This window comes from Amblyomma maculatum, chromosome 7 (genome assembly GCF_055883805.1).
Source record: "Amblyomma maculatum isolate TAMU_Amacu chromosome 7, ASM5588380v1, whole genome shotgun sequence".
NCBI classification, from domain to species: domain Eukaryota; kingdom Metazoa; phylum Arthropoda; class Arachnida; order Ixodida; family Ixodidae; genus Amblyomma; species Amblyomma maculatum.
In genome coordinates this window covers 53,694,835-53,722,450 of record NC_139350.1, presented here as the reverse complement: position 1 = coordinate 53,722,450, position 27,616 = coordinate 53,694,835, and the positions used below count along the sequence as shown (strand labels likewise).

Sequence of the window (27,616 nt, the reverse complement as noted above, 5' to 3'; positions counted from 1 at the left end):
GGATCCAATGTCACCCTTTCAACATAACAGTTATCCAAGTCTATGCACCGACCAATACTGCTGAAGAAGCTGACGTTGAGAGATTTTATGCGGACCTACAATGCCTTTTAGACCGCACCCCATCGTCAGACGTCGTTTTTCTCATAGGAGACTGGAATGCTAAGATCTGGAGTAAAGAAATATTCGGAATTATAGACAAGTTCGGTCTTGGCGATCCAAATGAAGCTGGGTAGAGGCTAGTAGAGTTTTGTCAAGAAAACAACCTGACCATAGCGAATACTCATTTTAAACAGCACAAGAGGCGCCTGTGCACATGGACTTCACCGGACGGTCTGTACAGGAATCAGATCGATTATATTCTTTGAAAGCAGAGATGGAGAAGCGCTATACAAGCAGTCAAAACAAGGCCTGGGGCCGATTGTGGCACCGATCATCAGCTTCTTGTTGCCAAAATTAAGCTTCGATAAAGGAAAACGCAGAAAACTAGAAGGCCTTTCAGGTATGATCTGGATCAAATTCCCTTAGAATATGCTGTGGAAGTGAGGAATCGATTTCAAGAATTAGATCTAGAAGACAGAGGGCGCGAAGAGATGTGGACTGATTTTCGTGATATAATACAAAAAGTTGCTACTAAGGTATTTCCAAAACAAAAGAAATGCAAGAAAGCAAACTGGTTATCTGAAGAGGCTTTGCAAATAGCTGAGGAAAGGAGGATGGCAAAAGTTATGGGGGAAAGAGAAAGATACAAGGTTCTCAATGCGGATTTTCAGAAAATAGCAAGAAGAGATAAGAATGCCTTCCTGAACATACAGTGCCAAGCAGTTGAGGACAACAGCCAATTAAGGAACACAAGAGCTCTGTATAAGACAATCAAAGATATCAAAAGAAGCTTCTGTGCTAAGCTGGGCGTGATAAAGGACAAACGAGGAAAGGACCTCACTGAAGCCTAAGACATAAAGAAGAGGTGGCAGGATTACACAGAAGAACTGTACGAGAAGGACCCGAATGTGCAAACCCAACATAAGACGGTTTTGATTGCTGATCTCGAGCCGGGCATCCTGAAAAGTGAAGTTGAATGGGCCTTAACCAAACTTGCTGAGAACAAAGCTAGCGGAATTGATGGCATTCCAGCTGAGTTGCTTCAAAACCTCAACCATGACGCTGTTAACATTCTGTATACATTATGTCAGACGATTTGGACAACCCTGCAGTGGCCACAGGATTGGAGGAGGTCAGTTTACATCCCCATTCCAAAGAAAGGCAGTGCCAAAGATTGTTCCAACTACCGCACGATCGCGCTTATTTCGCATGCTAGCAAGGTGATGTTGAAAATCCTTCAAGGTAGGCTGCAGCAGCATGTGGATCGGGAGCTTCCGGACGTGCAAGCCGGGTTTCGCAAGGGCAGAGGAACTAGAGACCAAATTGCCAACCTTCGCTGGGTCATGGAAAAAGCAAGACAGTTCCAGAAATCCATCTACTTCTGCTTTATTGATTATGCGAAAGCGTTTGACTGCGTAGACCACGGCAGATTGTGGCAAGCTCTCGAAGAGATGGCAGTTCCAATTCACCTCATCTGTCTCTTTAGGAACCTGTATGAAGGGCAAAAGGCCACAGTCAGAACTGGGCATGGTCTTACTGATTGGTTTCCGATTGAGAAAGGAGTGAGGCAAGGCTGCATACTGTCGCCCTGCCTATTTAACCTATATGCAGAGTGCATCATGAGGAAGGCCGGTCTGGACGAGTCTTCAGCTGGAGTGAAGATTGCTGGAAAACGTAACAACCTTAGATATGCGGATGATACCACTTTAATGGCAGAAAGTGAAGTGGAACTCAAAAGACCTCTGATGCGCGCACAAGAAGAGAGTGAGAAGTTTGGGCTTAAACTGAACTTTAAAAAGACAAAGATCATGGCGTCTTGCCCTATCAAGTCCTGGAGCATCAATGGACCAGAAGTGGAAGCTGTGACAGATTGTCTCTTCTTGGGCTCCAAGATTACCTCGGAGGAGACTGCAGCCATGAAATTAGGAGACGCCTGCTTCTGGGAAAGAGAGCAATGGTTAGCCTTGACCGCCTAGTAAAGAGCAGAGACATTAGTCTGCCAATCAAGATCCGTATAACTCGTGCTATGGTCTTTCCAGTTGTGATGTATGGATGCGAGAGTTGGACTGTGAAAAAGGCTGACCACCGAAGAATTGACGCGTTTGAATTGTGGTGCTGGCGAAGACTCTTGAGAGTTCAGTAATGTATATTGCGCAAAAAGACGAGACAAAGAGGAGAAGTGGACAACGACGGCGCAGACGGTCATGGGCTTCGACATGCAACATTTACCTTGATTCTGTCTGGCGATTACAAAAACAGGTTATCCGAATTATAACACAAAGCAAGTGCACCGAGCCAAGTAAACCACGTTTCCAGTTATTAAATATCCTTCCTTTTGACATTTCGTGTTTTTAAAGATAGCGTTGTGTAAACAACATAGTAAAATATAATCAACCTTTCTATGCCTCCCTGTTTCGCTCTTTATCTCGACCGACAAAAAAAACTCACACATAGTAACTTCAACCTGCCACCGAATAATAATATCTACAGCGAAAGATTGGTGCAGTTTTCAGGAGCCAAGGTTTGGAATGCTTTACTCCCAGAAATAAAACGGTCCCATGAAGCAAATAAAACATTAAGAACATATCTTATAAGCCTTATTTGACCTATGTGACAGTCGTTTTCGGTTAGTGTTTGTTGTGCCGTGTTCATGAGAGATGTTTACTCATTCTGCTTTAGAATGCACATTATTTTATTTCACTGTAGGCTGTATTTTGGTATTTCGCCGTGATTTTGTGCTTTTCATTTCACACATAAGGAAAGGAGTGCATACTATCACGCGGTATCAAACTTAAGGATACAAGTTTTAAAATTAGTCAGGATTTCACCGTCAGACTTGCGCGATCTAAACTTGTACGTCACGTAAAAGCCATGAAATTCCCTTTTAAACTGCGGCGCAATAAGCTACTTATGGGTAAGAAATGCTTCACATAGGATTCTGCTTAGGACTTAAGTTAAAGGAATAACAAAGAGGGATGACACTTGGGCAACTGGCCTGCGGTGCAAGGTGAGCATAAAAACCGTCCAGCCCGCCATATTTCTGACCTTACATTTTTGGTCGTAAACTGTAGTTATAGGTTATAGGCACAGAGGCATGGCTCGATGATTCCATTTTTAGTTCCAAAGTTTTTCCAGTTGGTATACCCACGTTTTTGTTTCGAGCGCCCTCTACATGGCGGTGGTGTTTTTCTTCTCGTTGATTCATGCCTTCAGTTGTCTCTTGTAGTTCCAGCTCAAGGCGTACAATCTGTCTCCGTCCTAGCAATGGGCATCTACTAACTGTTGGCACTTTTTACCGTCCCCTCCGCTCTCACTTCACATGAATCGTATAGATTATTGTCTAAGTTTCATTATACAAATAACGACTATCTTATCGGCGGCGACTTCAATATGTCTGAAGTTCAGTGGTTGAACAATAAGCCTGTCTTTAGTAATTTATCAGCACTTTCCTTATCTTTTCGCGACTTCATATTGGAAAATGGTCCCTACCAGTGTGTAACAGCCTATACTAGGCTTGGTCTTAGCCGGTTTGCTGTTCTAGACCTGCTTTTTTCAAACCGGGCTTCGCTGATATCTGATAACTCTGTCATTCCGGGTATTAGTGCCCACGATTGCGTTGTTGCCCATGTTCGAATCATGCTGTTTTCGTGTCCTCGCGACTTACCGAAGAAAATTTACTTTTTGATAGAGCGATTACGCTTCCCTCCCAGATGAGCTTGATTGCCGGAATTTTCTGCCGGAATTCAGCCACTTAAAGCAGTCCTTAGAGTGTAATGATTCGTGTAAAATATTCAGCCTCACCCTTAAACAACTTATAGACAAACACGTTCCCCCCAAAGTTCTGACAGCAAAAAAAAGAAGTGCCGACATAAACCTTGGGTTACTCAAGAGGACAGGCGACTGATTAATAAGAGACATCGTCCTCTGACAGGAGGCATCGTAATCCTAGAATACGTAACATGTTACGTTGTCTTGGAAAGGATATAAGATAGCAAACAAGGTTGCAAAAGAAAGTATTTGTTAGAATTAGGTCCTAAGTTAAAGAACAACCCGAAAGAAATGTGGAAGTGTTTAAAAATAACTGTAGAGAATCAACTGGCCATTCCAAGCCTAAATAATGGCAATGTATTAGTTACAGATCCCTATGAGAAGGCCTGCTACTTTAATACTTATTTCCAGTCTGCTTTCAAGACTTTCTTCCATCATGAACTGCCGATTACGCATGACGTTGTGTTAGAGCCTATGCCCGAACTCGTTGTGACCTACAGTGGCCTTGTCAAATTGCTCGCCAATATAGATGTTTCCTCGGCAAATGGACCTGATGGCCTACCTTCCTACATGGTAAAGGCTTGCTCCAACGTGATTGCCTATTTTTTGGTTTTGATATTTGAAAAATCCTTAGGTTCTTCATCTTTACCTCAACAATGGAAAACTGCAAATGTAGTCCCAAGTCATAAAAGAAGCCAAAAACACGTTGTATTCATTTACACACCAATTCCGCTCACAAGTGCGTGCAGCAAAATGATTGAACAGATAGTGTACAGCGATTTAATAAAGAATTTAGAAAACAATAATTTTTTTCGCCGAATCCCAGCATGGTTTTAGCTCTGGCCATTCCATAACTCTTGGAATTCAGTCATGATTATTTGTTTCATTTAACTTTGGTATACAGATTGTCTGCGCATTTCTGGACTTTAAAAAAGCATTTTATTCTGTGCCCCATGTTTTGTTGCTGCATAAATTATCTTTTCTAGGCATTCCCCCTTTGCTGATTAACCGGATTCAATGTTATATACAGGATCACAAGCAACACGTTGTAATTAATGGTTGACAGTCTGATTATGTTGCGGTTACCTCTGAAGTCCCTCAGGGATCTGTTTTAGTGCCCTTGCTGTTTTTGATCTATATCAACGATACTGTTCATGATCTGTCGTGCAAAATACATCCGCATGCCGATGATTGCACCATTTATCACAGCATCAAGTGTTGCTCTGACCTTGATTATCTACGGAAAAAATTGGACTGTTTCCAGCGCTGGTGTATTAAATGGAAGGCGTCTCTTAAACCCACTAACTGTCATTTTGTCTTCTTTACACGTAAGCGCAACCCATCCCTGTTTAACTATACTTCAGGCGCTGTACAATTGTCGCGAGTGAGCAAATACAAATATCTGGGGGTTTATGTTTCATCTAACCTAACATAAAACAGACATGTCGAATAAATATCAGCAAGGGCTTGCAAAATGCTAAAGCCCCTGCCCAAATAGAGAAATGTTTTACTTTACTAACGTAAGATCTATATCGCAGTACGCCTGTACGATTTGAGACCCCCATACTAAACTTCTTTCCCAAATGCTTGAAAGGATATAAAACCGTGCAGCTCTATTTGTCTGCGATAATTATAACTTCACGTCTAGCGTTACATTACTTAGGGATGGGTTGGAATGGGAACTGTTAAGCAGGCACGGAAGAAACTTGCAGTTAAAAATACTTTACAGAATGTATTTCGAAACAGTTAGAGTAGGCAGAGAAGCTCACTTCTAGCCCCCTCATTTTGTGTCTAAGAGGTGCGATCATCAATTCAAAATAAGAGAATTCAACTGTCGGACCAATGTCTTTAGTTATTCATTTTTTCCACACACTGTCAGCGAATAGAACCGATTTCCACCGAAAATTACTGCAATGACACAGTGAAACATTGTTTAGGGCTTTGTTGTCAGATGTGTAGCTGCTTGCGCGGTGCCTTCGTTTAATTTGCTCGTTCATTCCTGTCATTTTCTGTTATTGTGGCGCCATTCTGTTCTTTCTTCGTCTTCTTTTTCACACAATGACCTTTCGCAAACAATATGTATTTCCCCCTGCAATAATGTCTTCGGGCGTTGCAGGTATTTTAAATAAATAAACAAGTGCTGTGTTATTGCCATCATGTATTTTGTTTCTGAACCCCACACTATGGGTTCAGTCAGTGTTTTGATATTTTGCATGGCAAGAGTAGGAACAAAATAAGTCCAAGTCATTCCAGATATTTATATCAATTACTTTTTCCAGATGATCGATTATGCCCTGTTACTCAATGCTGCATTTTACAGTGTGTGGTCTTTCGTTGTGTATAGGCTGCAAAATTAGAAAGTTCACAACTGATAATGTTTATTGCAAAAATTGAGGAATAAATATTTGTTAACGCTTTCATTATTTTGCGCCTTTTTATCCTATAAATTTACATAATGTAAACTGCTCAGAGAGGAATGTGCGCAAATTTGTAGCTGGCTGGTATCGGTCTCTCGTGTAAGAGGATTGCCTATAAAGGCAACGTGTCTTTAAATAACAAGGCATGTAATTACATAATGAAGGCAATAGTCAATGTAAGTAAGTGGTAAGTTTTTAAGCAAACCCTGAAATGGCAGTCAAAATGCACGGCTTTAATGAGTACCCTAGAACCGACCACAAGCAAGACCAGTAGTTTGTTATCTATAGTGATGCAGTCCCCATAAACAAGACCAGGTAGTCTTCGTCACTATCTAGCGGCTGCTGTTGGACGCTGATCACAGTTGGGGCAATGTATCTACCACCTAGGACTTGGGGCCATTTGATTCCCGACTGGTGTCAGCTAGTGCTGGCTGACTGCCTACCAGGACCTTGCTGGTTCTAACTGACACCAGCTCTCACCGATCTTTGGAAACCAGTGGATTCCAACTGTCGATGACACCAAGCCCTGCGTATACAGGGTGGCCAGTTTTTCTAGCCCGATATCCCCCCCTCCTTCAACAAATCTACAGTTACCTGACGCTCTCCAGCTGTTTTCTCCATTTTCATAGTTTATAATGCTTTGTTAACTTCGTCCTTCTTCACTAGCGGAACGTCTGACCGCTTTTCCCTACCGCCAATCTCATTATTGCCCTGTCTTCTTTGGCTACTGTAGAGATCGGCGTAGAACTCCTCGGATACTTCAACTATTTTGTCCATATTCGTGATGACATTTCCCGCCTTGTCCCTTGGAAGAAAAGAACCATGGAAGAATGTAAACATTATCCTAATTCATAAGAGAGGGGACACTAAGAACTTCAAAAATTATAGACCAATCAGCTTACTCTCTGTTACGTATAAGGTATTTACCAAGGTAATAGAATCAGAATAACCTCAGACTAAAAACAAACAAAAGATCAAGCAGGTTTTCGGAAAGGGCACTCTACTATCGATCATATCCATACCATCAACCAGGTGATAGAAAAATGCTCGGAATATAACCAGCCCTTATACATAGCATTCATTGATTACTAGACAGCATTTGACTAAGTAGAAACCTCGGCGGTCATGCAGGCATTGCGAAATCAGGGTGGACGAGCCGTACGTTAAAGCGCTGGAAGATATATATAGAGGCTGCACAGCAACGGTAGTTCTGCATAAAGAAAGTTACAAAAATCTTATAAAAAAAGGTAATCTGCGATTTGCTAATGACATAGCCTTGCTAAGTAATTCAGGGGATGAACTGCAAAGAATGATTGATGACCTAGAGAGGAAACGTAGAAAGGTATAAGTTTGAAAATCAATATGCAGAAGACTGAGGTAATGTTCAACAGCCTCACAAAGGAACAGCAGTTTAAGTTAGGTAGCGAATCACTGGAAGTGGTAGGCGAATATGATTACTTAGGACAGGTAGTAATCGCAGATCCGGATCATGAAAGGGAAATAACAAGAAGGATAAAATTTGGATGGAGCGCATTTGGCAAGCACTCGCAGATTATGACTAGCAGCTTACCGGTATCGCTCAAGAGGAAAGCATACAAATAGTTGCATCTTACCTGTACTTACCTTGAGGCTGAAACGTGGAGGCTGACCAAGAGAGTTCTACTTAAGTTGAGGACAACCCAGAGGGCTATGGAGCGTTTTAAAAATGATAGAGGGAACATTAAGAGACAGGAAACGTGCAGAGTGAGTCAGATAAATAACTCAAGTTACTGGCATTCTAGTTGAAATCAGGAAGAATAAATGGGCATGGGCAGGACATGTAGTGCGAAAAGAGGATAACCGATGGTCGCTTAGGGTAACAAACTAGATTCCAAGGGAAGGAAAGCGTAGCAGGGGGCGGCAGAAAGTTAGGTGGGCGGATGAGATTAAGAAGTTCACAGGGGTCAAGTGGATGCAGCTAGCTCAGGACCGGGTTAAGTGGAGGGATATGGTAGAGGCCTTCGCCCTACAGTCGGTATAGTCAGGCTGATGAGGATGATGATGATGAGTCCCAGCTCCCAACTAGGACCAGCGGACACTTTTCTGGAGTCGACGTGGTCTCATCTGAGACCGGCTCACTCCCCACTAGAAGTTACCTGGCACCAGATGATCCTAGCTGAAAACACTGCGAATCACCCTAAACAAGCTGAATTTTTTCCTCCGGATAAAGCGCTAAAGCCATACTATCAAGGGTTGCACATGGATGCTAGGACATAACTAAAGATGCATAGGCAAACTGAGTCAGTACTGATGACAAGTGGACTCTGCTATTACTTTGACATTTCTCGTTCTCGGTTAGAGCATCAGAATGTGGACTCTACTATGACCCTAACATGTCTAGTTCTCGGTTATGGATAGAGCATGAGCTCACTTCCCACTAGAATCTACCTGGCACTAGAGGAAGTTAGTTTACGCCACTGCAAATCAGCCGAAACAAGCTTATTTTTTTATGCGTATAAAAAACCGAAACCATGCTATCAAGAGTTACACATGAATGCTATGACATAATTAAAGATGCATAGGCGAACTGAAACAGCACTGATGACAAGTGGACTCTAGTATTACTTTGGCAAATCTCCTTCATGGTTAGAGCATGAGCTGTTACACACCATATTCATGCAGGTTGTGAGACACTTACAGTGACTGGGAACATATACGAACTTCTGATTTTGCACTGCTCGACAAAGCAGTTCTGGTCAATTCTACCGCTGTGAATAAATGTTCTAACTCTTCTATATTTGTTGTTTCTTCTTGTTACAGGGATAGCAAGCCGAGAGATGTCAGCTTATACTTGAATAATTTTATCTTGAAGAAAGGGGAGCTGCAATATGACAAGCTCTATGCTGCAAACAACATTGAACTTGAGTGCGACGTGCCAACCAGGACTTGCATCAAATGCATAAAGGACCGCACAGCTTATTTTAGTGTTGAAAGGCGCTCACACAAAGGTACACATTGTACCTTGACAAGAAAAAACATATTTTCTTCTCATTAAAGCTTTTTGCCAACTGATAAAAAGCTCACAACATACAACATTGTCCAGGAACATCACCAACGCAGCGGCCTGCTGATGCATTCAGGTCTTGAGGATGGTTACAAAGTTCTCTCTGCAGTACTTACACTTGACTTGTTTTGATGTAATTCGAAAAGGTCATTCATAATTGGAGTCCACAAGGCCACCGGTTTCAAAAATAGTTTCACAGTATAGCTTTATTACCTACTATGCTAGCGAGTTTTTGACTGTGTCTCCCAAGAGGCATGAAGCCACAACCAGTGTAACTTTTGGAGCAATTGAAGACTTCTGAGTACAGGAAGTTCTTTCTATACCACGGACCACTTTTCCTAGAAGGAAAATCAGAACGAAGATATTACGACAATTTGTGAAGCCTAGTGTTTACGTTATCATGGTATGCCCATATAACGCAGCGCCTAATGCGGACATAGTGAGCTAGATTTTCCTTAGATTTATGCATATAATGTGCACTTGCCTTAATTAGCTGATGATGTCCGACGATTTAGCTCTTTCCGCCCGCCATGGTAATCTGTGGATAGGGCGCTCGTCAACTCTGCCTAAGGCTGCGGAACATAAATCCCGGCCGCTGCCCCATCTTTAGGTGGAGGCAAAAATCAAGGTTCCCGTGCACTGTATGATGCCAGTGCACGCTGAAGAACTCAAGTCGGTCGAAATTTTCGGACTCCGTAACTGCGGCATTCCTCATAAACCGAGTTGTTTTGGGACGTCAACCCTTATAAACTAATCAATTTAACTCTCTTGAGGAATTTAGAACCTTCGTTTTAGAAGCTTTCTGCATGAACTGAGCAGCCCATTAAGGACAAAAGCTCAATCTCTTGCGAACTACTAAGCACCTGATTGCGAAAGGTCGTAGTGATTTTTAGACAGGCTTCATAGTCCTTATTTAGGTCTCCATGGAGAGCACTGTAATGGGCTTACGCCAGCAGGATTTCAGAGCAGAAATTGCTTTTTGCTGGAGTTTAAAGAAACGGTTCTAGAGCTATTGGTCGTTTGAGTAACTATTCCCAGCCTAAATACTGCCATATTGTGTTAGTCTGTTGCAGCCTCTGACTGAGAATCATAACTACAGCGCAAAAGACAGGATAGAGATGAAGGAGGAACACCACACAGCGCTGACTCACAGGAGTTGTGAGTCAGCGCTGTGTGGTGTCCCTCCTTCATCTCTGCCCTATCTTTTGCGCTGTAGTTATGGATCACCAAAACACCAACTCGCCCAACAATTGCTTTTATCTGACTGAGACCAGTATCGTTGGTAATCATTCGACAGCATTGGCACACTTGTGTTCACATCCAGTGACATCATCAGAGATCCCATGATTTGCCACTAAACACATCTCACAAGATCCCTCTGGTCTGCCTGTTAAAGAAATTAAGAATAAAAACATGTTACTGTCCAATAGAGTGGATATTAGGCACCTTTCCACGTGTCCGCAAGGCCTCTGAATTGGATGAATGAGGCAAGTATAACCTCTAGTGTTATACTTTGTTGGGTTGTAATAAAGGGATAGCCCCGCCGTGGTGGTGCAGTGGTTAAGGTGCTCTACAACTGTGTCCAAGGATGCGGGATCGGATCCCGGCCGCGGCTGCCGCTTTTCGATGGTGGCGAAAAGCCAAGCGCCCGCGTGCTGTGCGATGTCAGTGCACGTTAAAAAACCAAGGTGGTCGAAATTTCCGGAGCCCTCCACTACGGCGTCTCTCCTAACCTGCGTCGCTTTGGGACATTAAACCCTATAAACCGAACCGAACTGCAGTAAGGGGATAATTGCGCCCCTCGCTTGGTTGCGGCTGAATGTTCAAACCGCCGACCCTACCCTGTTGTCGGCGCACGCCGACCACAGCGGCCGTGCTCTTGGGAACAAAGGAGTAACAGCAGCGGACACCAAATAGGAATTTATTATTGTAATAAAACTATCGGGGCATTTTGCCAGTCTAAAGTGCATTAGGCGAGAGCCTTTGCTGCGCCACTTTTACTACCTGTGACTGCCAATTAGTCGCTTTTGGCGTTTCCTTTCTGCCTCTCTTCGTCCCAGGCGAAGCATTGCACCGTCACAAACACTTAAATTCCCCATTTTTCGCCTTAGTCCCGGGAAAAACCCGGAGCTGCCGTTGACGCATTCGTCCATTGATCTTCCGCCGTTTGGTGTTCGGGAATCCGCCTTTATGCGCTTATCCGAACCGCTTGGTGCGGAATCACTGGGCTGCTTCGGAGCCATCCGACTCACTCGACTGCAAAGGCACGTGGCCACGACTGGCGAAGGAGCGCCGTCACAGCGCGCACTCGCTTCGCCTTCCTGTGCAGATAACGTCACTGTTGCTATGCGCAGCTGCGCATGTGCTTCGAAGCCGCCACCTGTCGCCGAACCGAGGAGCAAGGAGGGTGTGCGCCGTTTGCCTAGCAACTCGCTGTTGTCGTTCCTCTCTACCAGGGTGACAACTATCGTGTCGTTACTATGACCAGCGGTTTTCTTCTTATCACCAGCGGTTTTTTTTCCCCTTCCTCTTCTTCTTCCAGCCTTTGGATGTAACCGACGGACAATCACGGCGAGTATGAGCGTCTAAAAGCTTTCGTCTTGATAACAACAACGCCCGCTAGCAACAAATACGCGAAGGAATTGAGGTCATCCGACTGACCACTAGGGTTACGAGTGAATTTTCGCCCACACTAGTGCGGGTGATATATTAGAGGCCGGATGCTGCGAGCTGGCGGGATAAGCTCCCGCGAGGCTTCGTCTCAAAGCCGAAAGGGGCGGCCGCGGCGTTTCGTCTCCGCGCGTCGAGTTCCTGATGCCAGGAGAGGAGACCCCCCCCCCCCCCCCCCCCCCCCGCCGCGTGCGCACTCATGAAGTCGTCTGTGACACTCACGCTGCCGTAATGCTGGCGTAATCTCCTCATACTATGAGGGGGAGTAAAAATTATCCGCAGTGTTGGTATAAATTTTATTTCAATATAAATAGGAATCTGAACATGAAATAATTTTTTAATGCGGTCCCTTTGTTTTTAACCGCACTTTGTCTATCTTTGTCTATTCTTGCATAAGCATCCTGATGCCCTCAGAAAGGAAGGGTCTCGCCTGAAAAGTGAGCAGCGCGCGCACACGTCTTTAACTTCCTCAGCCGAGGTGAATCGACGGTCCCTTAATGCCTCTTTGAGTGGACCAAACAAATGGGGATCAGAAGGGGCAAAATCAGGACTACGAATGAACCAATACTTAAATATACAGCTTCCGGATCGTTTCAGCAGTGTGGGTGTAGCAGTATGTGGACGGGCATTTTCGTGCAACAAACACCTTTTGTGAGTAGTCCTCGGCGTTCGCTATGAATTGCAAGCTTTAGCTTGTCAGTAAGCGTGTCAGTGTAGCGTGCACTCTTTGTTGTTGTTTCATCTCGCGCTGCGTAGCAAACATATCGTAGTCTTCATCTCCTACTGTGCCGCAAACATCGTCGTCTCCATCGCTGGGCTCAGGTACTAGAGCACTATTCTATTGCTGCAGCTGATCACGCCTTGCGTAAAACTGCAAAGCACTCTGGCGCTGTGCATTGAATATCGTCGTATTCATGGAGTTACATCTACGCCGCTCCTTCATTTCACCACGCCATACACATACGCTAACTCGCTAAAGACAGACCGCAGCAACGACAGACAGGTTGCCGAGACTATCGAACAACGAAAGTATGCGCGGAAGCGAGCTAAGGTTATAAAGCGGCAGCAGTGACTGCGGCCAATGGCTAACGCTCATGAAACTTGATACGAGGATTGTTCAACCTATTTTGTTTTGAAGGAGTTTTCTCCGACTATACCATGGAACGTCCCACCAAACAACAACGGCTACTCATTGCAGTTAAGATGTATGGCACAAGCCTCGATGCAAGGCTAGCGTCTTTCTGGCGGGACCAGAAATGAGATCTCACCCCCCCCCCCCCCTTACCCATGTATCTTAGGTATCCTGAATGTGAGAACGAGCCGGTTGTCACGGCAGCTGTCGCAAATATTGCCAGCTTCAGCCAAACGAAACGAGGTGACACCATCAACAACAAAGTTCAGAGGACCTTGAATTCGAAATAGATGGCAATGACTACTTAGAAAACGACAAAAACACAAACAAGGTGGCTAAAACACCTTCATAAAGATGGGTGATAAATGGTATGACCGTTAATGTATCCCTCATGCTTTGGCCATAAAAGATGAGTGCTAAAACTTGCATACTACAGCACTGACACACTAAGCTCACACAGGGACTACAGTGATTTGTAGTTGAGAACGGAAGAAATAGTTCCCACAAAAGTGGGAATTAGCAGGGCTCTATTAAAGGAATCGAGTACTGACCACCCTTTCGTCATGAGATTATGGTGGAAACAAGAAAATCTAGCTTCATATTGTAGAGACTGAGCACTCCACTATGAAATAAAAAATCATTTATAATTTTAATCTGGCATTGAAAAATGTACAAAGCCAACCGAACTACCACCTTACGATGAAGCTTTGCCATTCTATGTAGCTAACGACGTGATGGTATCTGGGTGCAATGTCACTGCCTTCATTGAGTAAAGTGCATTTCTTATTTTTTTATTCCTGAAGTGTTCGTCGTGTTTTATAACATTTTAAGATATATCCAGTACTAACTTCTATAAAAAGCAACACTTATATCCCACCACCAATGAAGTGCTTCTCGCTTTTGTATGTAGCTGGCGCCACAGTGCACTTAATTTACTGGATGAAGCGGTAACAACCGTTCGCTAAATGGTTGTTCGGTGAGAGGTACGTACCTTTGCGGACAAAAGTAAACGGAGTGCGCTTTTTTCGTTGCATAATTGAAATTGGCAGCCGTGGTATGTACGATCCGGTACTAGACGCCAGGGCCTTTTCACTAGGACAAATATTGTTTTCTTATCTCCAGTGTAGAAGGTGTGATTTTAATATGAACGGAAAGGCGTGCCCCGTTTAATTATGTCCGCACCTGTACGTCTCTGTACCGCAACAACAGCTTTGAGTCTGGAAACTAAAATGAACACTACGCTGTAGTGAAAATGACTAAATGCTATAAATTCATATTCGTTTACAGTACACCTTTTTTGTAGATATTAAATTGTCATTACTCTCGTTGGTCTAAGTTTTCAGCATCTGGCTACAAAAAACTAGACCATGTACTCATTGAAAAATTCTTGTTAAAAGTTTTTTACAGCGTTTCTCCAGCATTATGGAGTCGAGCATTTTATACCTGTATACTCGTAGCAAGCTCTCCGTTTCGCCTAAAGGAACGGCACGTTTAGTATACGTTGTTCGGACCCATAAATTTTGCCAAAGACTTCTGGATACTCCATGCATAGAGGGAAACTTTCTAGAAAACAAAACACAGGGTATGCCTCACATATTATGAAGGAAGTAATATTTAAATGCCCATAACTGCACTCCTCTCATATAGCACGAAAATAAGCGTTGGACAACCCGGATCCACTTTCGCTGTATCGTTTTCATTTTAGCACTTTAAACTTCCAACGGAAATAAAAAGGAGAAAAAGATTGGGATGGAGCGCATTTGACAAGCACTCGCAGATTATGACTAGCAGCTTAGCGGTATCGCTCAAGAGGAAAGTATACTGTTGTATTGAATTGTTGTATTTGAGCATTTCGACTTTTTGTACCTATGTTTAGACCATGAACAATTGTTATTTTTTATGTGTTAACTCCCCCCCCCCCCCTATGTAATATCCCACCCGGGGCCTTTAAGGGTATATGATGATGATGATACAACAGTTGCATCTTACCTGTGCTCACCTATGGGGCTGAAACGTGGAGGCTAACCAAGAGGGTTCTACTTAAGTTGAGGACAACCCAGAGGGCTATGGAACGAAAAGTGGTAGGGGTAACATTAAGAGCTAGGAAGCGTGCAGAGTGGGTCAGAGAAATAACTCAAGTTACCGACATTCTAGCGGAAATTGAGAAGAAGGTATGGACATGGGCAGGACATGTAGTGCGAAAAGAGGATAACCGATGGTCGCTTAGGGTAACAAACTGGATTCCAAGGGAAGGAGAGTGTAGTAGGGGGCGGCAGAAAGTTAGGTGGGCGGATGAGGTTAAGAAGTGCGCAGGGGTCAAGTGGATGCAGCTAGCACAGAACCGGGTTAATTGGAGAAATATGAGAGAGGCCTTCGCCCTGCAGTGGGTATAGTCAAACTGATGATGATGATGATGAAACTTCTAACAGAACTGTGCGCTTTCCGATATGGCGCGTAGGGTGTATTTTAGAAGCCCACATTTACCGAGACTTCTTAGTTGTCATAAAACAACAGGGAAAAAAATTAAAAGGCACTAAGTGTAATTCGGGTACTATACGGCTTTATATAACACAATGACAAAACGAAGCAAGATACGTTGAACATAAGAGGACACCTATAACTGTGACCAGGTAAAAGGGGATAATACCACACAACTTGCAGTGAAAATGGAAATAACCCACTCCAGCCTTTCCATCTATCGCCTTCCCTCCTTGTCCTTCCAATTATAAAAGACATTTTGTGTGCAACTACACTTTCGCTGAGTGTCTCGTACGATTTCCAACCCCTCATAATTTTGCCAGACTGGAAATCTATTACGGTGACCCTTACCCCGCAGGTAATGTGCCAATGGAATTGTCTTGGCACCGGACACATGACATGCTAGAAATGTTTCAGCTCTGGTAGCTGGCACAGATGTCAACCACCTGCTTTGGTCGGTGCAGAAAGAGGGGACCCAAAGCCGAAGGAGAGTGAAGGAAGATGGACTTAGGACCACAATGAGAAAAGGCGTGTTCATAAAGGTGATAAACAGATACAAGTCCCGAAATCGGCGGGGATACCTGCAGACAATTAGCATGCCTGACTAATAATACTGGGGGATTTTTTGACGTTTGCATTTTTGTTTACTTTAAAATATGCGGGACATACGTTGATGCGGCCTGCGCTGATGCACTGTACAGCAAGGCGCGCATTATATCTGTGATAGAACATACCGATCACAGCTTGAACTAATTTACTTTTTCTCTTTTTGTTTTCAATCGTAAGCGGTAACACCATACTGACAATTGAAAGCTGTCAGCGTCGAGGGTGAGACCAGAAGTTTGCTTATTTCCTGCGTCAGAAATTACATTCTGAGTATGACCCGAAAATGCTCATTTGAACACTGTTTAAGAGGGCTGTCCCTGCACTGCTTGTCTACAAAATTGCTTTCCTGCACATGATATTGTCACATAACTTTTTTATCTTCTTCTAGATCATCAATTTCACAAAAAGGCGTCTGTATTTTATGCATACGAAATGCGAACGATGACTAACAATAACATATCATAAATATCTAATGCTGGATAGCCAAATCAACAAGCTTTTAACTAAGTTGACGCTTCAATTTCTTTCTCGAAATGAAGAAATAAAACATTTAGTTACCTAATGTTTACTATGTCATAGCCTAGTAATAAGCTCTATTAAGCACATGGTGCCGACCTTTAATTCCGTGCAATCCACTTGCATCGACCGCAAGGCCATATCTTTTATAATGCAAATATATATACATGCAAATATGCAAACTCAAATATGTAAACGCTCAAACATTCACTTCTTATATTGTGCGTGCGGTCCCTGAGTATGCAATAAAAAACAAGTGTTGCCTGCGGCTCAGCTGCTCCTTGTACGTGTATGCATGCGACACTTTTTCAAGGCATGACTGAAGGCATTCTATTATTTCACAACGAGGGCCGATGCAGTTAAAGTTGTTAATACACCATGGTTCGATTTATGTTTTCTCTTTCCTTTTTACACAAAAAAATAAGACCAATTCACGATTAAAGCAACAGTTTCAATGACGTGAGATCAAGCAACACGTGTCTGCAGTCGCAGCGCGTGTGTGAATTTCTTCAAAGCCAATGCTCCAAATTTAGCGAGGTGATCTATATCTTAAAGCTAGGCCTCTGGGACGAACTAGCTTCCTGACCTCCATCTTTTTTTTTTTTTTTTCATTTATACTTTCGGTATAGACACTCATTCCTTGCCTGATGAACTGAGGATAAAATTACGCCATACTCGACAGTGAACGAGACGAGCATTAGGAGCAGTGAGTTCCCCATCATCCCCGGTTTGGTGCCCAGCCAGGACGTCCGCTCAGAAGCCATTCGGCGGTGATGAGGCAGAAAAGTACCAGGGGACACCCAGCTCTCGGGCCGGTCGCCAGAGGCGGCCACTGAGCACTGCCGAGAGGGGGCGCACCTCGAAGGCGCCGCCTACGAGACCCGCGAACAATCACCGGTCGCCACTCGCTCGGCGGGCTTCGAGCGGCACGGGCGGCAAAGCAGAGTTTCCTGGACTGGGACGGCGGCTCCGGTGAGCTCGGTTTTCTTCTCTCTCGGGTGCGAGGGTGTGCGACGGAATAAGCCAACAGCCCGGACGGCATCCATCACTGTGGGCTTGTTTCGTTTCGTGGACAATGCGAGCGCTGCTTCGTATTTCATTCGCAGACCTCCGGCGAACTGCCCCGTTTCCGGCGCGTATCCTGAGCGCGCGCATAGGCGCTGCCGGCATGCAGCCTGAAACTTGGATAGAACCTCTACAACCAGATCGTGTCAGTCGCACGTTGTTTTGGCTCACCAATCTTGCTGGCTGTTGCCGTGTCAGTTACCGATTCATTGTGCTGCCGTTTGAAGCCGCGTGTTACAAGCAAGAAAATGTCACAAGCAAGTGACACGAGTAACTGGCATGAACAGTGCCAACAGTGTGATTGATGACAGCGTTGCAATACACGCCACGGGGGTTTTAGCCTCACTTCGTGCTTTTCGGCAAAGTGTATATTTTTTCGATTCATTCATTATTTTCGCAGTCTTCCTGAATATCTGCTTACAGTTGCAGTGTTAGAATCATTTTAGCGTACAGCCCTCCAATGCATGCCCCAGTCGTCGTCACTGTATCCAAAGCCTTTTCTGTTAGTAAGCAGTTCGATAGCACTTTTACGCAAACACTTTACTGCCAAGCGTCGTCCGTGCAAGCTAAAAATCCCCAAGTGGTTGAAATTTCCGCAGTAATCCACTACGACATAGTGAACCAGGGAAATACTATGTCCCGTGTACTTCTTGTATTTCTGTGTCTTTCCCTGGTTCGGTATGTTATATTCGCACCAATTAGCTCAAATGGTCACCATGTTAAAGTCCTCCACTATACGTCGTCCCTCACAGCCATGCGCAGCTTTGGGACGGTAGACCCTATGAACCAAACCAAGCCACTTTACGGTCAGCTAGGTGCGTGAGATACCTCTCTGTCCCTGTCTGTAAAACGAGCTTCCTGAATTCTAGCTTCAGCCTCGTAAAACAAACTTTGCCGACACAATTCATTTACTTCCTAAAACTTGTCTCTAGAGCTTCGGGTCGCTAGCCGTGCCCGGAGGGAAACAAGCGGTCATAGCCACCAAATGGTTGGCCTAGCTGGCTATTCTCCAAACCTGATTTAGCTAGCGGGAAAACATTTTCGCTAGCAGGTAGCTGAAGTCGTAGAGCAACGGTAGTTAGCCAACGTCCTTATATGACAGCTAGTTCGTTGCCACAGTGAACACTAACTTCGCTAGTGTTCTTGTATGGTCTGCCTAGTCTTTTTATGCGTTCTGTGTCAAGGGAAGTTTATTTATAGAACTTCATTTTTCACTGAAACGAACACACTCAAAAATTTAGAAGAAATTCTGGTATTGTTTTTTTTATTTATTTTTTGCATGTTCCCTATACTCGCAGATCCTCTATCAGGAAGCTTGTAGCTTCTGGCTTTTCATTGTGAAAAAAGCGCACCATTCATTTTCCATGAATCCCTGAACTGCTTGCCGTGAGCGCGGGAGAAACTTCAAAACCACGATTTCGCTGCGTGTCTGAAGATCCGCCTATTTCTATCAATATGTTGAAAACAATATTTAACAATATTCTGCACTTGCCTCGCTATTATTGCGAAGAACGCAATCCACATGTTTTTTTTTATTTCAGTTCTAACTCAGTGGTAGCTAATTTTGGTTATGCATCGTAAGCTTAGACCATTCTGATCAACATGATCATAACTAGCACCTGTGTTGCAGTATCTTACTATACCACGCAGTTGCATCGTGATTAAAAATGATGTCCCAGAAAGCTGGACTTGGGCCAACTACTGTGCCTTTGCCAGTGCAGCGTATAGGGTAATGAAACCCAACGGGTCATATGTTTATGTAGCCCACTTGGTGACTATAGAGTCTGTATTCGTTACACTATATACTGTGCCTCGTTTACTATAGCGCTCCTGTAACCTGGACGCGTTTTTTTACAAGTTATACCTGAGTGACAACAGGACAGAGTGCCATTTCTGCTATGCTTGTTAGGAGAAGAGCCACGCTTCGATATCAATATCAAGTGCGCCGGCATAGCTCGGATGAAAAGACAGGCTTTTTAGAAATTGTCGCTAGACAATCACACGCACAAAAAAAGAGCTCAATCGGCTACTGCAGCAAACTCAGCTCCAACAATGCTGTGCACATATGAAGCTGTCATTAAGCTTGGAGCTCCGGTGTTAGACAACGGCAGTGTTTGCATCGTGCCCCTGGTTTACCTCAAATAGTATTTTAACACTTCCGTGCTTAAACGCGCGTTTCGCGTTGGTATCAGAGAAGCCAACTTCGCAGTTTTCGAAGGCGCTAGACTGAACGTTCCGGAATAATTGCATGGACATGCATGGGAGATTCATTTGCCCTGCATTTGATGCAGTCAGGCTGGCGGTGATGGTGACGTCGACGAATGACATAGCTGCAGTAAAAGAAGTGGCTTTGTTTTTCCGATGCATGCTGTCTTAGCTTACTCCAAAATCAGTTTCTACTTTCCTGGAAGCGCGAGGAGGCGCAACAGGGTGGAAGAAAACAATTCTTTAGACTAACCATTTTCATGCGAAGCGTTCTCCCATCAAAACAGCCGTCTCTTATACGGAAAAAGCATTTACCGTATTTCTTCTAAGCAAAGGCCACCTAACAATCAACGAAGCTTGTTCTACGAAGGTGCAACTAGTACAGTACTAGTGCAAACCACTCGTTTTGAGCAGCTCAGTACGTTTGTAATTCATCTAATTTATGAACACTGATCAATTACACAGATTTTTATATATTTTTAAGCACACTCTGAGGATGAACAGATTCTTTGTTGTGACGGCCGGTTCTCATATTATAGACGCTACGTTCGCAGAAAGCAGAGCTTCCATGAGCTGTAATAGGCTAAATAGTGTGCAGGTGTCGCCCTCACCGGCTGCTTTCGCAAGTAACAATGGTGCGTCGATAAAGTCTCTTTTTTATGACCGTAGACCCTTGCGGCTACGCTACATCGCCATTCCTTTCGAAACAGCGATTGCAGGCCTATTTTCGGTGTAAACTGCAAGCGTCAGTCGAGTATCGGCAAAACATTTAGGTATAATTTTCTCAACTATAACTGCGTTCTTTGCGGAGGACAAGCCATCAGCATACCCTGGATGGGCCATCCAAGTGGTTTTTATTAAGTGCAAATACTGAAGAGCATTTTCTCTAGTGCTCCTTAAACGCAAAAATTTTAAAAGGAAAAGTGGCAGCGAGCTTTGAAAAAATGTCCCCATTTCAGATACTTATCACCTTAATAAGGATACTCGTTTATTATAAAATAGAGGGCCCAATGTTAGCATCCTCAATGCTCCTCTTGCTCCACAGTGCTGCTAACCAAAGCAGGTCATCAAGAGGCTCTGCTAAACCTGCTGTGCTCCCTCGGGGGCTTAGTTTCGAACAACCATGGCCTGCAAAGGCCGTGGTTCGTTTGAAACCCGCCGCCGGACACCCACCGGTAAAAATGGGTACAAGCGTCCCCCGGTCTGGCGCCCGGCTCTCACAGGGGTGTGCGCTTGGAAGAGGGTCCGCAAACCCCGCTGCGCTCCTTCTGGGGCAAAATAGTTTCGAACACTTCAGCCTGCAAAGGTGGTTCGAGTTACCGTGTTTCACGGGGTTCAAAACTGCAGCAGTCCTGCTGCAGCTGAGGCTCTAAGGAAGCACTTCAGGTGAGGGTCAAAGGAAGTACCTTTGCAAGACAAACAGAACCACCTTTGCAGGCTGCGAGGTTCGAAACTGGGTTTGGGCCCACTGCGGAGGAGGGGCGCAGCGGGGTTTACGGAGCTTCTCCCAAACGCACACCCCTGGAAAAGCCGAGCGCCAGGCCGGGGGACGCTTGTACCCATTTTTGCCGGTGGGTGTCGAACTAACCACCTCCCACAGCCGAGACGGGCGCTCTAACCACTTTAATTGCACCATGCCTCTGCAGCACAGGCCGGAGCCCCGCAAGTAAATTACCGTGGAACGACATGAAGCGATTAGGGTGCGGTTGCGTTCCTGCTGCCTCATGTCGGCTCGAACAAAAGCAAATGCCCGTGTTCATCGTGTCAATGCGGTTAATGGGCCAACGGTCTTGCCCGTTCATTCGAGATCCAAGGAAGTGTGCGAATATGGCATTAACCTTTCGGAGATCATTGAAGTTTGTTGGGAACCCCTTTCAAAGATAGCGATTAACTCTATATGTCGGCGCCCACAAACAAGAAGAAGAGGACTCGCATTGCCGGGTTGTCACTGTCTACAATAGCTTGCGAATAGTCTAAAAATTATTTGTAATTAATCTCGGCATCTACGACACTTTTTGGGCAGCCTTAATACTGAAATTACGCACTTTCATACCCCGGTCGATGTCACTGCGTTCATGAAGGTTCTCGGGATATTCATTGGAGCACCTCACCGCGGTGGTGTAGGGGTTAGCGCGCTCTGCTGTTATGCCCAATGATGCGGGTTTCGATGGAGGCAAAAAGCAAGCCGCCCGCGTGCCGTGCGATTCAATGCACGTTAAAAAAACCCAGGTGGTCGAAATTTCCACGGCGTCCCTCATAGCCTCAGTTGTTTTTGGACGTTAAACCCGGCAAACCAAAATCCTATTCATTAGGGCACTTCACTTCAATTGTGCCAAAACGACAAAACTAAGAAGATGTAGTATACGGACGAGCACAGTTAAGGGAGCATTAGAAATGTGCCACGCACTTTTGAAAGTCACAATTTTGTAAGGCCAAGGTGCAGAACCCTTGAAAATGGCATCAGTTTATATTTAGATCATGTGGCTTGCATCGCAATCTTCGCATTCCGCTTGCAATGTGGCAGAACCATACCGAGAAATTCCGGACAAGCGCATATTTTCAACGCGAAGTAATTTATGAATATGTATACAATTTTCGCCATGGTCAAATATTTAGGGGAATCCCCCAAAGTGGAGTAGATTTATAATAAGGGAGTAATTACTCATTGCATCCACCCAAGCGCAGCCATACGGCTACAATTTTCGCCATATCATGAGATTCCAAAAAAACATCCCCCCCCCCCCCCCCCTCTTTCTGAGTACCGAAACGTCAACATCAAATATCATTTTAGAGGTCGGCGTATCCATTTTTTTGTTCATTTATCTCTCCGCTCAGACGGTAAACCATCGCACCCTCTACTTATCGGACGATTTCACTTATAACAGTCAATATATCAACATATCACCCCTCAGGATGCTTCTAGTTTCTGTTATCTATTGCATTTTCTTTTTTAAGGCAGTCTTACCTATACCCCAAGCGAGCGGAGTACAAACGTTAAAATCAAGATTTTTCAGTTCATTCCAAGATTCGGTCATTCCCATCAATATGTTCCAACAGCGCCTTACAATATTCCACAGTTGCCTTGCATTTAAAAGTCATGTCGAAGAAAACTGGATTTAGGAAGTTTAAGTTGAAATTCCTACCATATGGGGATTGCCAGTTCCACATGAGGCCCTCAGTGACCGCTGAACTCTATGAGAATAAACTTGGTCAGAGTTTCAGTCGCTAATTTCTTTTGCATTCTCAACGACCTTTGAAATTGTAAGGCAGCCTTGCACTGGCTATATGTTAAATGAACGCTAACTAGCTTTAATGGAACAGTATGCAATATATTTTGGGGTTAATAACTTCGCTGAACAGTCAAAATTGCAGTTGGGAAGAGCATCAAACGTGTACAGAGAGACGGCATTTTGGTTCCACTGGGCATCTTAATCATTTGCGCTACTTGGCGGCGACAGAGAGAAAGAGAAGAGCTCAAGACGCGTTGCAGTGATAGTAGTCATAAACGAAACAAAGACTGTTTCTGATTTTTCAGTGCCCCGACAGCGAAAAGTGAATGCTTCAAAAAATGAAGAGCGTATAGCGTTATACCCATCGTCGCCCGCTGCACGAAATCAATGCGAAATTTAAACAGAATGCTCTATTTAACAGCCTACAACAGGTGAGGGCTCAGACATGACGAAAGAGACAGCACAACGCGCGTGTCCTGAAACAGTCGCGGCAGCGACTTCTGTTTGCTTGTTCGCGCGAGTGCTCCCATTTGTTTCGTGTGTTGTACAAATACTTTCAGTCGCATACTAAACAATGTGTATTAGAATAAACCATACGTATATATATATATATATATATATATATATATATATATATATATATATATATATATATATATATATATATATATATATATATATATATATATATATATATAGGTGACTCATTGGACCGCTGAAGTCGGGCTTCTAGCTTCTTCTTGGCGGACTCCGTGCGAACAGTAGGAGCGCAGAAAATCTGGCGTAACTTTTGTTTAAAGGTAGCCCAGTCCGGAATCGTCGATTCATGATTTAGGAACCACGTTTTGGCCACATCGGTCAAATAAAAGGACACATTAATTAGTTTAAAAGAATCGTCCCACCGGTTGAAAGCACTGACCCGGTCGTAGCTGTCGAGCCAGTCATCAGCGTCGTCGCCGCGGAGACCGGCGAACATCTGCGGGTCGCGCTGACGGCTACTGACGGTCCAAGTGGCAAGGGGAGCTGGAGTCGAGTTGGTAGAGGCCGGAATAGCGGAGTGGCCCTCTTGAGTCATGACGATGGTGGTCGGGGTCAAACGGTGGCCAGAACGAAGCTCCAGGTGGATGCAGGTGACGAAGCAGCGGGGAAATCAAGGGGCACCTCCACCACGTGTAAGGTAACGCGTAGGTCGGACTTGGGAGATCAGGCTTTATTGCAGACCTGAAGCCTTGGTCGCACACTGCAGCCAAACACATCCGCGATGACGATGGGTATCTACAAGAGGGAGCAGGATGAAGATGAAGCAGCACGTTCAGCCGTGTGGAAGATGAAGCGCCACACAGTGCTCACAATATATATATATATATATATATATATATATATATATATATATATACAGTAATTTACAGTAAATTACAGTAGATACAGTAAATTGTATCAGAATAAACCATACTAATTTGGGCAATACATTTCTGACAATAAAAAACCTGAAAACCAGAATAACCTTCTTTTCGGAGAAACTCCGACATAAAAATACCACTTGCTCAATTCTCTGAGATCTTTTTTTTAATTATTGCTGCATTATGAGTGGTTTAATATAGTTTAACTTGGCTGCTTATTCATCATCATCATCAGCCTGATTATACCCACTGCAGGGTGAAGGCCTCTCCCATATTTCTCCACTTAACCCTTTTCTGTGCTAGCTGCATCCACTTGACCCCTGCGAACTTCTTAACCTCATCCGCCCACCTAACTTTCTGCCGCCCCCTGCTACGCTTTCCTTCCCTTGGAATCCAGTTTGTTACCCTCAGCGACCATCGGTTATCCTCTCTTCGCACTACATGTCCTGCCCATGTCCATTTCTTCTGAATTTCCACTAGAATACCTTACGTCAAGTACCGGAGCACGAGCCAATTTTCAATGGCCCTCGAAAATTTCCATGATAGTTGAGTCAATGGACACCTAGACTGCCGGTGTGGCAAGGTCTTAGTACTGTTCCTGAAGATTGCTGCCCTCAAGAAGATAACTGTCCGTTCTCATCGGGGTTCAAGGGGACATATCATGTGTTTTTTTTCCGATTTGCGTAGAGGTTTGTACCGTTTAGCTTTCTTAAAATTTCTTGCAGTGTTACTGGAATCTCTAATGCTCACTTAATACGTGCTAGACACTATCATACAAACCTCAAGGAAAACCCACCGAAACACTAACAATCTAGTAGCATCACCACTAGAAAACGTACAAAGGTGTAAGAATATCTTCAGGTGTTGGCATTGACCTCACTACGCTGCGGAGAGCACGCGCAGGGTCTAGCAGCGTAACAAAAACGAAGAAAGAAGGTGGACTCCTGGCAGCAGGAATTGGCGCATGCATATCGGGCACCTTAACGGCACCTGGCGGAGATGCAGACAGATCAGGGATAAACAGGCGGCAATAGGAGTAGGAAGTGGAAGCAGTAAAGCCTATTTGGCATTTGCTAGCGCTAAGCCTGCAGCACTGTTTAGAAATTCTGCACGTATATCATTGGTTTTTCACTCTGTCGAGGACGTTCGGGAGATGTTGACGCTCGTGGAATCTTCGAGAACGGGACAAGTGCGCAAGCTGGACGCTCAAAGTTCGGTTAATTTGTCTAAAATTATCAGCAACAACTGAGTTCCGCTGGTATCGGGGCAGAACGATTCGGCCGTCTATACATTCCCAAAACTTTTTTATCAAATTCTAGAAAAGTGTTTTTCAAGGTTTTCTTTTACGCGTATAATAAAACTGCACCCTAACATTAAATAAATCTGCCAACATTCTCAAAGGAAGCCTTTAGATTTTGGCTGTGAAATGTCAAAGCACAACCCTATTTATTTCCTATCAAAGCATTAGCTTCACGTTGTGAACACTGGAAAAGTTTCAGAAGCAAAATTTTGCTTTGAATTCGAAGATTACATTAATCTTATTGGCAAGTACATAGCCTTACAAAATCGACCACTCTCGTCTATAGCGCCAAACGGTCTGCTGTGGAGCAAATGAAGTGAAATAGTTTCGAGAACTCCTTTCATTTGGCAAGCAGCTTGTGCCTGCGCTGTTAACAGGTCTGTCGGGCTTCCCGCGAGTGCAACTATTATTTGTTAAATCCAGTAAGCATTATAAAGTTTCGCTTTATTCCTTTTCCACGACACCGCGCGAGCGCTTTAGTCACGTGCGATCGACTGCATACCTCAGGATGTCCTGCAGTTGCCTCACAATTACAAACGATGTCCCTAAAAGCGTTCCTTCTGTTCTTCCCAAATCTGTGGGCAGAAAAAAAAATCAGTAGTTATTTTCCATCGCTCGTGTGCGTTGTTGGGTGCGCTAGCGATTAGGCAGTCTCTAAAAAAATTTTGAAGGCAAGGGCGGTTCAGGTGAGCTTCCGGTGTTGTCGTTTGCACAGTCTTTTGTACACCGCCTATTTATCCAAGGCATTTTTTATTTACCAACGCCTGCGCAAATACGTGTGATGTACTTCGCCTGGATCGCTCCTATATCATGGGCTCATAGCAATCCTTTATTGTTGGTTTGTAACGTTCCGTTCTTATGGGTATATGCCATCGGCGAACTGGAAGTCAAACTCGAGATCTCAAGTTCTGACTGCTTCAAGAACGTCAGTTTCCGCCCTGTTAGCTGCACTTATGGGGCAGATTTGCTGCAGTTTGGTTACATTCCATACATTGCCAAGTGTTCTGTCCGACACTAATACTCCTGCAGCGATATCGCGAGGCCTGTGCCAAATAAAACAGCAGAGCGACGTGCACACCAGACTGGCCTGGAAAAAGGCCTTTTGGGGGTGACGGTTGATGTCAGCTTTTTTCTTTATATACATTAGTGATTTTCTCCTACTGGCTTGCTTTTTCTTGTCTGCCTATTTTTTCCCTGTATGTTGTATCGAGTTTAGTGGGTGCTGAGAGCATGTGCCTATTTCCTCCTGGTTTCCTGTTTTTCGTCACCGTATTCTAGTCCCTTGCATAGCATTCAGCCGGAGTCGATGCGATGTTTTTGTCAATTTTCTGCTACTGCAGGCTCGTCTAACATTCTCCAGTGCATCTACTGCGTCCAATTCTTCATTTAATATTCGCCCACTGTATTATCTCCAGATAGATTAGAGAAGTTGCGTCGTGCGGCTCTGCAGTGTCATGAAAGCAGGTCCCGCAATCGATTTTCATTGCCCCATTTATTGATGTGTGAAACGGTTCCTGCAACTTTACCGGTGCAATGAAGGAAAGCAAAGAACACCGCGCCTCGGTTTTCGCTCAAGGATCCGCAATGGCTTGCTTTACTACGAGAGCGCGAGCTCACACTTTCGCTGATTCCCTCCACTGTTTGGCAAGGCTGTAGCGTCCGTAAGTAAAACGTTTTAGCGAATGCA

At 44.4% G+C, this 27,616-nt stretch overlaps 1 protein-coding gene and 1 long non-coding RNA gene across 6 annotated transcripts in view; both read left to right on the top strand.

Moving 5' to 3' along the window:
* Positions 1-9,328, top strand: part of LOC146183222 (uncharacterized) — a 71,665-nt gene extending 62,337 nt beyond the window's left edge. For all 3 annotated transcript variants that reach the window (XR_014708481.1, XR_014708482.1, XR_014708480.1), the window contains one exon: positions 9,084-9,328. This is a non-coding gene — a long non-coding RNA (uncharacterized LOC146183222). The remainder of the gene's footprint in view (positions 1-9,083) is intronic.
* An 8,215-nt stretch (positions 9,329-17,543) lies between these two features.
* Positions 17,544-27,616, top strand: part of LOC146183221 (uncharacterized) — a 235,550-nt gene continuing 225,477 nt past the window's right edge. For 2 of the 3 annotated variants that reach the window (XM_084609090.1, XM_084609089.1), the window contains exon 1: positions 17,545-17,701. The gene's annotated coding sequence lies outside the window, so the exon portion shown is untranslated. Of the gene's footprint in view, positions 17,702-27,616 lie in introns of all 3 variants that reach the window. The other variant, XM_084609091.1, reaches the window with a different exon arrangement.